This window comes from Mobula birostris, chromosome 29, assembly GCF_030028105.1.
Source record: "Mobula birostris isolate sMobBir1 chromosome 29, sMobBir1.hap1, whole genome shotgun sequence".
In the NCBI taxonomy this organism is placed as follows: domain Eukaryota; kingdom Metazoa; phylum Chordata; class Chondrichthyes; order Myliobatiformes; family Myliobatidae; genus Mobula; species Mobula birostris.
Window position 1 is genome coordinate 3,603,023 of NC_092398.1, and position 14,138 is coordinate 3,617,160.

A 14,138-nucleotide genomic window follows, 5' to 3' on the forward strand; every position below is an offset into this window, starting at 1 on the left:
CTGATTAAACGACAATTAACCAATTCAGGTGCTCTAAAAACCATAGAGTCTAATGCTCTCCAGCACCCCACACAGGTCTGAAGAACTTATTACAAGTACTAATTTCCTCTAGTTGGCCTGACTATATATATTTTGGCAGGAATCCTTCTTGGATACACCTTACAAATTGTGCCCTATCTAAAGCTCTTGCATAAGGAAGGAATATTAGGGAAGTTGAAATCACCCATGACAACAACCCCGGTATTTTTGCACCTTTCCAAAATCTGCCTCCCAATAGAGTGGTTCTCCCTTTTTTTTATCTGACTTCCACCTACCCTGGCAGATGATCTTTCGACAACGTCCTCCCTTTCTGCAGCTGTGATGCTATCCCGGATTAGCAATGCCACTCTCCCACCTCTTTTAACTCCATCCTTGTCCCTTTAGAAACATCTAAACCCCAGAAGGTCCAGCAGCCATTCCTGCCCTTGTGACAGCGAAGCCCCTGTAATGACCTCAATGTCTTAGCTCCAAGATAGTGGACCACATGGAAGCTGCAACAGGGAATCAGGAGGGAGGAGAGGATGGCGGTGCGACGCAGCGCGCGCGACCTCTCCAGTGAATGACATCGTATTTGTAAGTAGCATGCTGTGCACAATTCTGATTTGATGGAGACAGACGTGAGAAGCACGGAGGAACATCTGGAGAAACTTCTGAAATGCCCGGTTCGCTGCCGCTGCTAATGTGCGATTGAGAATCTCCGGAGGGGAAGGCCCCAAATCCTCGGCTTTGCCTGTTGCCTGCAGCCGGGGCTGGGGTCGAAGCACTCGGCAGAGATGGTGCTCGGTGCTCAGTGTCAGACGGCTGGTCAGAGGCTCGAAGTTTTTGGACGGACTCGGAGTCGGACTGTGGTCGGGTGCTTCCAGGGTGCTGCATCGGCAAGTTTGCGGCGCTGGAGGTTCATGGCAGGGAGAGTTTTCTTCCTTCTCCCGTCTACGTGAGATGATGGGACTTTCGAGAGACTTTGAGACTTTTTTTTTACCGTCCCCATGGTCTGTTCTTCGTCAAATTACGGTATTGCTTTGCACTGTTGCAACTATATGTTATAATTATGTGGTTTTTGTCAGTTTTTCAGTCTTGGTCTGTCTCATGTTTCTGTGATATCACACTGGAGGAACATTGTATCATTTCTTAATGCATGCATTACTAAATGACAATAAAAGAGGACTGCGTGTCCTCATAATCTAATATATACAAAAGAAATTTTGCAGATGCTGGAAGTCCAGAGCAACACACACAAACTGCTGGAGGAACTCAGCAGGCCAGGCAGTGTCTATGGAAAGGAGTAAACAGTCAATGTCTCCGGCTGAGACTCATCGTCAGGACTGGAAATGAAGGGGGAAGACGGCAGAATAAAAAAGGTGGGGGGGGAGGAGAAGGAGGATAGAAAGAAGGTGATAGGTGAAGCCAGGTAGATGGGAAAGGACAAGGGCAGGAGAAGCAAGAATCTGATAGGAGAAGAGAGTGAATCATTGAAGAAAGGGAAGGAGGAGGGGACACAGGGGGAAAGTGATAGGCAGGGAAGAAGTAAAAGATCAGAGTGAGGAATAGACGGGGGGGGGGGTGGAATTTGTCTACCAGAAGGAGAAATCTACATTTATGCTATCTCATTGGGGGGTACCTAGATGGACTATGAAGTTTTACTCCTCCACCTTGAGGGTGGCCTCATCTTGGCACAAGAGGAGGAAATGGACAAACATCGGAACAGGAAATGTATAAGCCTTTGTTCACACAGCAAACCTTCAGGAGAAAGAGTCCAAGAGATTCCAGGCGGACCTCACTCTCCTGACACAATGTTTGATACATGACATTCTTCTCTAGAGAGTTCAACAGGCATGGCAGCTCTCTGCTCATAGAAAACCAACCAGCAGATGTTGAGGCTTTGTAATTCATTGGTCAGACTGCACTTGGAGTAATGTGAGCAGTTTTGGGCCCCATATGTAAGAGAGGATGTGCTGGCATTGGAGAGGGTCTAGAGGAGGTTCAAAAGAATGATCCCAGAAATGAAAGGGTTAATGTATGAGGAGTGCAGATGGCTCTAGGCCTGTACTCACTGGAGTTTAAAAGAATGGGGGGGGGGGATCTCTTTGAAATGTACAGAATATTGAAAAGCCTAGATCGTGTGGATGTGGAGAGGATGTTTCCAATACTGGTGGAGTCTGAGACCAGAGGCCACAGTCTCAGAACAGAAGGATGTCCATTTAGAACAGAGATGAGGAGGAATTTCTTGAGCTGGAGGATGATAAATCTGTGGAATTCGATGATTGTGGAGGCCAAGTCTTTGCATATATTTAAAGCAGGGATTGATAAGTTCTCGATTAGTCATGGCATCATGGCATCAAAGATTATGGGGAGAAGGAAGGAGAATGGGGTCGAAAGGGAAAATAAATCAGCCGTGATGGAATGGTGGGGCAAACGCGATGGGCCAAATGGCCTAATTTTACTCCTAAGTCTCATGGTCTTGGGGTCCTATGTACTAAGATAGAACGGAGAAAAGGGAATGGCTAAGGTGGCCAACAACCTTGATGAGAAGAGGCCATGCCCTGGATGGCGAGGGACGTCTGTGATGGCTGCCGCCTTCTTGTGTCATCATCTTTTACGGAGTCCATTTATAGAGTCATAAAGTACTACAGCACAGAAACAGGCCCTTTGGTCCATTTAGTCTGTGCCGGGAAGCTATGGGCCTACCTGCCAGATGGCCTATGCGGATCTTGGGAAAATCATCAAAACAGCACCCCACCCTCAACTTCAGAGACCATCCTTGACGAGCAGGTGAAAGGCTGTACCTAATAAAGGGGTCACTGAGTGTCTATGAGTAGGGTTTAAACTCATATTCCATCCTAAAGACTATGTTCAACAAAGAATGTAACCCTGGAAGGGGAAAACACTGACTCAGATCACAAATCACGTTCTGTGATTTTTGCTATTTTATTGCAATTTAACCAATAAAGAAGGCACCAGTGAGCCACACGAGCAAAGGCGACATCCTCCGGACAGTTCATGGCAGTGCTTCTTTCACTTCTTTTACATCTCCTTCGTCTTTCAAATGTGGTTCTGCACTGCTGGAGCCTGTGATCTACGTCTCAGCGGCGCACTTCCGGGCCAATTGAGCGATGTGATGCTTTGCTGCCTCCGAGGGTGTTCCACAAGGTTTTGAGTGAAGTATGCGGCCTGGAGGCCAAGAAGCCTGGAGTCAGGGCCATGGTGGGGCTCGCCCATGATTGACACCATTTCCCACGGATCTCGCCAGTTGAAGCACTGAGGAAGATTGAAGTCATCGAGGCGAGCGGAAAGTGATCAGGTATTCAGCGTCATAAGACCATAAGGCAGAATTAGACATTTGGCCCATCGCGTCTGCCCCACCATTCCACCACAGCTGATTTATCTTCCCTCTCGGCCCCATCCTCCTTCCTTCTCCCATTAATCTTCGACGCCATGACCAATCAAGAACTTATCGACCTCTGCTTTAAATATATGCAATGACTTGGCCCGACTACCAGCCTCTCGCTCGCTGCTGCATGCAACGGTCTCTCTCTCTCCTCCTCTCGCTCGCTGCTCCCGGAGGAAGGTCCCTGCATTCGAATGATCCCTCTCCCTCGATGATGTGGGAGGATGGTACCGAGGTTCTGGGTCAGGAGTTTGTGGATCGGACTCTGTCGCTCCTGTTTTTGTTGCTATTCTGGTCAATTCTGAATCGGGGTGGCCTGCAGATAATGAGCACCAAGCTGAGCTGAATACAGTATGCCTGGACTCTTCTGTTTTTATGTTATTATATTCGGTGTTTTCCGCTCTTTTTTGGTTGCATTTTGTGTGATTTGTTTATTTTTACAGGTGGGGGGGTTGATGTTTTTCTTCAAATGGATTCTTTGGTGTTTCTTTGTTTTGAGGCTGTCTGTGAAGAAGATGAGTCTCAGGGTTGTATACTACACACACACTTTGATAATAAATGTACGTTGCATCCTTTGGATCCTTTAATGTTGTATGACATTGATTCTATGAGAGATTACTGCACCACCCAGGACATGCCCTCTTCTCACTACTACCATCAGGGAGGAGGTCCAGGAACCTGAAGAAACACATTCAATATTTTATTTATTTGCTTATTGAGATACAATATAGAATAGGCCCTTCCAGCCCCTCCAGCCACGACATGCAGCAGTCCCCACTTTAACCTGAAGAAGGGGCTCGGCCCGGACGTCGACTGTACTCTTTTCTATAGATGCTGCCTGGCCTGCTGAGTTCCTCCAACATCTTACTTTACTTTATTGTCGCCAAACAATTGATACTAGAGCGTACAGTCATCACAGCGATATTTGATTCTGCGCTTCCCACTCCCTGGAGTACAAATCCATAGTAAGTATTAAAAATTTAAATTATGAATCATAAATAGAAAATAGAAAAGGGAAAGTAAGGTAGTGCAAAAAAACCAAGAGGCAGGTGTGGATATTTGGAGGGTATGGCCCAGATCCGGGTCAGGATCCGTTCAGCAGTCTCATCACAGTTAGAAAGAAGCTGTTCCCAAATCTGGCCGTACGAGCCTTCAAGCTCCTGAGCCTTCTCCCAGAGGGAAGAGGTACGAAAAGTGTGTTGGCTGGGTGGGTCGTGTCCTTGATTATCTTGGCAGCACTGCTCCGACAGCGTGCGGTGTAAAGTGAGTCCAAGGATGGAAGATTGGTTTGTGTGATGTGCTGGGCCATGTTCACGATCTTCTGCAGCTTCTTCTGGTCTTGGACAGGACAACTTCCATACCAGGTTGTAATGCACCCTAGAAGAATGCTTTCTACGGTGCATCTATAAAAATTAGTGAGGGTTTTAGGGAACAGGCCAAATTTCTTTCTCAGGAAGTAAAGGCGCTGGTGGGCCTTCTTGGCAGTGAACTCTGCTTGGTTGGACCAAGTCAGGTCATTTGTGATATTGACCCCGAGGAACTTAAAGCTTTTGACCTGTTCCACTTGCGCACCACCGATGTAAATGGAGTTGTGCGGTCCGCTACTCCTTCTGAAGACAACAACCAATTCCTTCGTCTTGCTGACATTGAGGGATAGGTTATTGTCTTTGCACCATGCCACCAGGTTCTTAATTTCCTCTCTGTACTCAAGCTTATCATTACCCAAGATACGGCCTACAATTGTTGTGTCATCAGCAAACTTATATATTGAGTTTGATGGAAACTTGGCTACACAATCATGGGTGTACAATGAGTACAGCAGGGAACTGAGTACACAGAATTTTGCGTGCATTGCTTGGATTTCCAGCTTCTGGAGATTTTCTCTTGTTACCAATTTAACCCTAGCCTAATCAGGGGACAATTTACAATACCCAATTAACCTACCGACCGGTATGTCTTTGGACTGTTGGAGGAAACCCACACGGTCATGGAGGAGGATGTCCAAACTCCTTACAGGCAGTGGCAGCAATTGAACCCTGGTCATCTGTACTGTCAGGCATTGTGCTAACCACGACACTAAGCTGTGGGCACATTTTAGGAACAGCTCTTTCCCCTCTGCCATCAGATCTCTTTACTGAGGCAGCAAGAGGTGTCGGGAGACCATGGGGGGGGTGTTGGTTTCTGGGACGTGTCCGCAACTCTCCGTAGTTTCTTGTGGTCTGGGGCAGAGCTGTGACGCATCAGAACAGGGCAGATTTTTGAATGGTCCCATTGATATGAAACATAAAGTGAAATGGGAACGTTGAGAGTGAGGAAAGAGGAAGGGAAGTCGTGCAGGGGAAACCTTGAACGAAACTGAATCTGCTGCCTGTGCATATTGCATGGAAATTGACTCCAATTGCTCTCTGAATGTTGCGTCAGCAGATTGAACACTGCCACTGAAGTTTTGTTTTTATTGACTCAGAGATACGGCAGGGGAACATAAACCTCCACCCCAACGAGACCACCCCCTGGTTACGCCCACGTGACCAACTAACCGACTCACGCATACGACCTTAGGAGGTGGGAGGAAACTGGAGCACCCAGAGGAAACCCGGGCCATCACGGGGAGAAGGTACAAGCTCCGTAAAGACAGTGGCGGGATTGAACCCATGTCGCGGGTGCTGTAATAGTGTTTCCCTAACTGCTACACTACCGCGCATTCACTCCACTGAAGTTGGAGGCAGAGTACAGTACAGATTTTGTACAGCGAGTTGTGCACTACTGACTGGGGCAAATTTCTGGGGAAAAAAGTTTAAAAATCACCCCATTGGCCACGTGGGGAACATTTTCAGAATCAGTTTATTATCACCGACATACACAGTGGTGTGTCCTGTAATTTGTTGTTTTTCATGACATAGAGCTTTAAGATGGCATTGGTGACTCTCAGCAACTTCTGGCTGGTGGCTGACGAAACAAGGAAAACAGCAAAATAATTTGTTAATCACCCTGTGTCTGGTAAACGACCATCGCAAACAATAGCCCGTAGCTGCTCTTTGGACTTGGAGGCAGTTCGACATGGCAGAACCAAGGTGAGGCAGCGGGCCCATCACCGAGAGCGAGGAAGGCCTGAGGCTCGATCGACTTTAGTGCCGGGCGGAATCGGAAAGGTCGGATACAGGCCGAACTGAGGCAGCAAGGTCCAGGCCTCAGGGCGTGCCAACATGACTGATACCCGACGTTTGGACGACGACTTTGGCGCAAGGTCAGATTGAAAACGTCAGAGTGTCGGGGCCCAGGGCAAGGGACGGACCAATTCAGCTCGCTGCTCTACTCTGCGCTGAACTGAGGATCTTGGGACAGACTCTCTTTGTGGACTTCAGGTCAGAACGCTGTTTGCTTGCATTTATTGTTTGCATGATGTGTGTGTGTGTGTGTGTGTGTGTGTGTTTTCTCTGCACGGTGGGGTGTTTGATAGGTCTTTTTTTAATGGGTACTTTTGGGTTTCTTTGTGGCTGCCTGTAAGGAGATGAATCGCAAGGCTGTATAATATATACATACTTTGATAGCAAACGTACTTTGTAGACATTACTATAAACCACAGCAGTAAATGGATAGTACAAAAGAGGAAGAGCGAGGTGGTGTACGGATCATTCAGAAATCTGATGGCAGAGAGGAAAAGCTAAATTGTTGATGTTATGTCTTGTAACTTCAGAACATTAAACTGATTCAACGGAAGACAAAGGAGTCCGAAGCGTGAGTCGAACTTTCGTGTTTACTTTAAGTGAGGTGCACATGCATGACGCGGTAGCGTGATGACGTATGCAATTCACGTAGTTTTACATATAACGATAATAAATTATATAAACAGCAAAGAATGCTTAATCAAAATATATTTACAAAGCAACACACACACACACACACACACACACACACTTCTGGAGGAACTCATCAGGTCAGGCAGCATCCATAGAAATGAATAAACAATTGATGTCTCGGGCCGAGACCCTTCTTCAGGACTGCGAAGGAAGGGGGAAGGTACCAGAATATATATAAAAGATTCCTCAAGTATTACTTAAGTATTAAATACATAACAGTTTTAGGCTTCTGTGCCTCCTCCCAGAAGAGAAGGGAGCATCTACCAGACGGTGAGAGTACTTTGTAATGGAGCCGCCTCCACTTGAAGATGTCCTCGGTTGTGTCCGTGATGGAGCTGGGGTAGCTTACAACCTCTGCAGCCTCTTTAGATCTTATGCATTGGAGCTTCAATACCAGGCAGTGATGCAGCCAGTCAGAATGCTCTCCACTGCTCACCCGGAGAAACTTCTATTGACTTAACCAAATCTCCTCAATCTCCCAATAAACGCAGAACTATCCACACGGGCTGGCTCATTGCAACGTCAGAAGTAATGTTGCTCAAGTTCAAGTTGACCCAGGGTATCAACGCCATGAAGCAGACACATGGCAAACATCAGTTAACATCAGAAGAAAAAGCATTTCATTGTATATATTTCTCTGACATTAAATGTACCTTTGAAACCTTTGAAACATAGACATAAATGAACATAAGTTATGCATAAGTTACAGAGCAAAGGTAAAGAGAATACTTTAGACATAGGGAATCAATGCAAGCTAAGAGAAGGAAAAAGAATAGTCTGTGGCAGAGTTAGTTTAACTGAAGGAAAAATATTTCATTTGACAATTTCCAAGCTGGTTTTGGTTTATTTTAAAAGGTCAAAGAACATTTATTATCAAAGTATGTATATATTATAGAACCTTGAGATTCGTTGTCTTACAGGCAGCCACAAAACAAAGAAACCCAAAAGAACCCATAAAAAAGACCGTCAATCACCCAATGTGCAGAAAGAAAAAAAAAGCAAATCATGCAATCAATTAAAGTAAGCAAATAGCATTCAGAGTGAAAGTGAGTTCAAAGAGGAGTAAATGTCAGATTCGGGACCTGGAGCAGCCAAAGCAGGACAAAACTTCAGTCACAGTTCAGCGCAGAGCCAAGTCAACATTGTGGAGCCTGAAGCAGCCAGAGTAGGCCACAACCTCAGCCTCAGTTCAGGGCAGAGCCAAGCCCTCAGAAGTGGAGCCCAGAGCAGGCCAAAGCCTCAGCCTCAGTTCAGTACAGAGCCAAAAATTTATCGAAGAGCAGATGTCCCACCTCTCCCGGAAGTTCCGGGAGTCTCCCGCATATTAACAGCAGTTCCCCGATGCCCGCAAATTATATACAATATTCCGGAAATCGATTTTTTGAGAGGGAGAGGGAGCATCCTGATTGGTCTCTCTTTGTACTAAGTAGACCAATCAGTTTTCTCTGTGGGCGGGCTTTACAGTCGACCTCAAAAATAATGACAGTGTTGCTCGCTGCACTGTTTGCAACAGTGACTTTTCTATTGCCCATGGTGGGTTAAGACTGTAAAAGACATGTTGAGGTGAGTTTAACAGGTGTCATTTGTTCATTAGCACAGCTAACATTATTTAAACTAGCTGACTAGCTGCTAAGGAGCTACTCTATTGATGTCCTACGTGATGAGGCCAAACTCCCTGTAGACTTGCTTAAGGTTGTAATAGGATTAAAAAAAGACTCCATGATAATATAATATAATATAATATAAGTACATATTTTAATGTCACATTTTCTGCATATACCCAACTTGGTTTACAGATTAGACAAAATCACTAAACAAAGTATTACATACACCCTTGGAGGTCGACTGGAGGGGGGGGGGGGATATGGGGATGCAAGGGTTGGGGGTGCTACCTCGCTGAAATTAGTTTTTGCACGGTGGGATGTCTGGCAGAGTCCTCAGACACGGATCTTGGAGCAGCCGAAGTAGGCCAAAGCCTCAGCCACAGTTCAGCGCAGAGCCAAGTAAACATCATGGAGCCCGAAGTAGGCCAAAGCCTCAGCCACAGTTCAGCGCAGAGCCGAGTAAATGTCACAGAGCCCTCAGGTACAGAGCCTGGAGCAGCGGGAGCAGGCCAAAGCAGTTCAGCGCAGAGCCAAGTCAACACCATGGGGCCTGAAGCAGCCAGAGTAGGCCACAACTTTAGCTTCAGTTCAGCACAGAGCCAAGCAAACATCGCAGGGTCCTCAGACATGTAGACCAGAGCAAGCCACAACCTCAGCCTCAGTTCAAAAGATTCTTTAACATCACCTTTTAACTTATTTCAGCTCTTAACAGTCTGCAGAATTCTCTAGCGTTGTCAGCTGGCATAACATATATTGTTGGAACACCTTGAACACCAGCAGTGGCCAATTTTGCACATTAAAAGTTGGTGCTGCATTCGCTGAGTGGATCAGTCGGTCAGTGGTGGAGGGAAGTGGACAGTTTCCCTGAAGCTGAAGGACCGGCGGAACAATCTTAGTCTGTCCTCTACCCTTTGACCTGTTTGGCATGGGTGACCCTACTGAGGGCCCAGTCATGTAGCCCTGAATCTAGCCAGCATCGCTCTCCAGGTCAGTGAGGCACGCAAGCCTCCAAACCCTATGAGACTGTGGTCCTCTTAGAGGCTGTGTTAGCGAACTGACTAGGAAACCAGAGCATCTATACTGGCTTAGCAAGCTTCGGTCATGTACGATGAATAAGCAGCAGCTAAAATTAACACATTGCTAACCCCAAAATCCTTCCAAAAAAACTTTCTTTCTCCTTTCAGTAAAGTGTCAAACCACAGTGACTGGTAACTCGTGACTAATAGACTGCAGACTCTGGTTCCCTGCAGACGTGGCCAGAATATTATGTGCAATTTTACTCTATATTCGGATGATTCATTGGTCAGGAAGCCACACTACGTCTGAATTAAAAAGCTGAAGGAACTTAGTGGATCAGGTGACCTCTATGGAGGGAAACGGACAGAAAAAGTTTTGGGTCGAGGCTTCAGATATCTGGCATCTGCACTGACGTTGCAATATTGAGTACAGTTCTGGTCATCCCACTATAGAGAGGATGTTGGGGCTTTGGAAGAGGTGCAGAAGAGGTTTACCAGGATGCTGCCTGGTTTAGAGGACATGTGCTATCACGAGAGGCTGGATAAACTTGGGTTATTTTCTCTGGAGCGCCAGAGGCTGCGGGGAGATCTAATAGAGGTTTATAAGGTTATGAGAGGCATAGACAGAGTGGACAGAGAGCATCTGTATCCCAGGGTTGAAATCTCTCATACCAGAGGGCATACATTGAAGGTGAGAGGGGTAGGTTCAAAGGGGATGTGAGGGGTAATTTTTTTTACTCAGAGAGTGGTGGATGCCTGCTATGGTGGTGGAGGCAAATACATTAGAGGCTTTTAAGAAACGTTTAGATAGGCACATGAATGTGAAGAAGATGGAGAGATATGGACATGTTGTAAGTAGGAAGGATTAGTTTTTGGGGGTTTTTGATTAACTCTTTAGTTGGTTCAGTACAACACTGTGGGCCGAAGGGCCTGTTCCTGTGCTGTACTCGTCTATGTTCTGTGACATGTGGGACAATTTCCAAACCATTTTGAATGGCTTACCCAGTCCTGGTGGCTTCTCTGAACAACACCACCAACATATCATCTGTGAATCCAGGGGAGCCAACATACTTGACCACTGCTACACCACCATCAAGATCACTTGCTGTGCCACCGCACACCCACACTTTGGAAAGTCCGATCAGCTGGCTGTACTTCCACTCCCAGCGTATAGGCGGAGACTAAAGATCACAGCGCCAGTGGTGAGGACCACGAGGGTATGGTCATCAGAGGCAGGGGGCTGCTTTGAGTTGGTGGACTGGACAATATTCGGGGATTCATCTTCAATTCTGAATGAATACGCCACACTTGTCTCCGACTTCGTCAAGACCTGTGTGGATGAGTTTGAGAACATATCAGACATACCCAAACCAAAAGCCATGGATGAACCAGGAGATCCGTAGTCTGTTGAGGGCTAGATGTGTGGCATACAAGACCGGTGACCCAGAACTATACAAGAAGTCCAGGTATGACGTATGGAAGGCTATCTTAAGAGAGAAAAACAATTCTGATTGGAGATAGAGATGGAATTGGATGCACGTCAGCCCTGGAAGGGTTTGCGGGCCATTACTTTCTACAAAGCAAATCCTAACATCACGAATGGCTGTGATGGTTCAGTCCCAGATGAGCTCGGTGCCTTTTGTACATGATTTGAAAGGGAGAATAAAGCTACCCGTGTCCAAATCCCTGCAGCATCTGGTGACCCTGTGATCTCTGTCTCAGAGGTCAATGTCAGAATATCTTTCAAGAGGCTGAAACCTTGCAAGGCATCGAGTCCTGAAGGCGTACCTGGCAGGGCTCTGAAAACTTGCGCCAACCACCCGGCAGGAGTGTTCAAGGACATCGTCAATCTCTGACTGCTGCGGTTAAAAGTTCCCTCCTGCTTCAAAAGGGTGACAATTGTAAGGGGGTTCCGTCTTTATGTTACTGCAAAGGCTAATTAAAATGGCTTCTTTGTTATGTGATACTTGGGAATGCTTCTTTGTTATGTTAAACGCTGAGAAAGTTTTGCGCTAGCAGCTTGTTTTGGGTTAGGCGGTGATATGAAGATATTACGAGCCAATTGGGATAGTTGTTATGATTTTGGTGTATCTGGAAGATTTGTATGTGTGGGGTTTTGGGGGCAGAAGGCGGGAGAGAGAGACGGAGGATGGACCAGGTGCTGTGATGTCCGCTAACGGGGTCGGACCCCGAGGAGGGCGTTTGGCGAGGAGACGGAGACGGACTCATGTGGAGCGTCTGGTCGACCACCGTTGTGGTCCCAGGCGGCCGGTCGATGTGGTCAGAGGGGTCGCAAGGTGAAGAAGAAGGGTCCTGAGCTCCAACTGTTTGTGCACGAAGAGATTGAACTTTGATAAGTGTGGCGCCTTTTATTTCTCTTTTATATTTTATTCTCTGTTAATTATATAGTTCCAGTAATATCTATAAACTGTAAACCATTTAATCGTATCTGGTGTATTGTCTGTTATTTGGGCGGGGTGGGGTACATCACACAGCATCCACACGAACTATTACCTAGTTTCGCGGGGCCGAGGCTGTTTCCCTAGACGACAGCGAGCCGAGCAATCCTGCGGCTGGCCAGGGGGGCTACACAATCATACCAGCGCCCGCGAAGAGCAGGGTGAGCTGCCTCATTGAATATCAACCAGTGGCACTTACATGTACTGTGATGAAGTGCTTTGAGAGTTTGGTCTTGGCCAGAATCAACTCCTATATAAGCAAGGACCCATACCCACTGCAGCTGGCCTATCGACACAACAGGTCTACAGCAGATGTAATCTCAATGGCTCTTCACCTGGGCTTGGATCACCTGGACAATAGGTCGGAATGCTGTTTATTGATTACAGCTCAGCATACAACACCACCATACCCTCAGTTCTAATCAACAAGCTCCAAGTCCTGGGCCTCTGTACCTCCTTCTGCAACCGGATCCTTGACTCCCTCACTGGAAGACCACAGTCTGCGCGGATCAGAAGTAACATCTCCTCCTCGCTGACAGTCAACACTGGCGCACCTCGAGGATGCTGCTTCAGCGCACTGCCCACTGCGCTACACTGTAATTGTGTGACTAGGTGCAGCTCAAATCTATAAATCTGTCGACAGCACAACAATCAGTGCCAGAATTTCAGATGGTGACGAGGAGGCATACAGGAGCGAGCCAGACCAGCTGATTGAGTGGTGTTGCAGCAGCAACCTTGTACTCAACGTCAATAAAACCAAGAAATTGATTGTGGACTTCGTGAGGGGGAAGTTGAGGGAATACACACTAGTCCTCACCAAGAGATCAGAGGTGGAAAAGGTGAGCAGTTTCAACTTGGTGGACAATTCTGATTTGATGGAGATGGACGTGAAAGCACAGAGGAACATCTGGAGAAATTTCTGAAATGCAGGTTCGCTGCTGTTGTTACTGTATGATTGAGAATCTTCCGGAGGGAAGGCCTCAAAATCCCCGGCTTTGCCTGCTGTTGGCGACCGAGATTGAGGTTGAAGCATTCGGATAGAGATGGTGCTCGGTACTTGGTGTCGGAGGGCTGATCGGAGGCTCAAAGTTTTCGGACGACTCAGAGTCGGACTGTGGTCGGGCATGGCAGAGAGAGTTTTTCTTCCTTCTCCCATCTGCGTGAGATGTGGGACATTTGAGAGACTTTGAACTTCTTACTGTGCTCATGGACTTCTTCATCAAGTTATAGTAATGTTGAACTGTTGTAACTATATGTTATAATTATGTGGTTTTGTTAGTTTTTCAGTCTTGGTCTGTCCTGTGTTTTTGTGATATCACACCGGAGGAAATACTGTATCATTTCTTAATGCATGCATTACTAAATGACAATTAAAGAGGACTGCGTGTCCTCATAATCTAATATCTCTGAGAATCTATCCTAGGTCCAACACATTGATGCAATTACAGAGATAGCATGAAAGCAGCTATATTCCATGAAGAGTTTGAGGTGAATGGGTACGTCACCAAAGATACTTGCAAATTTCTATAGATATACTATGGCGAGTATTGTAACTGGTTGCATCACTGTCTGATATGGGAGGGAAGAACCACAGCACAGGATCAGAAAAAGCTGCGGAAAGTTGTGAAGCCTGCCAGCTCCATCATGGGCACCAGGATTCCCAGCATCCAGGGCACCTTCAAAAGGCAATGGCTCAGAAAGGTGGCAGCCACCACTATGGACCCCCATTACCCAGTACATACCTCTTCTCATTACTACCATCAGGGAGGAGGTCCAGG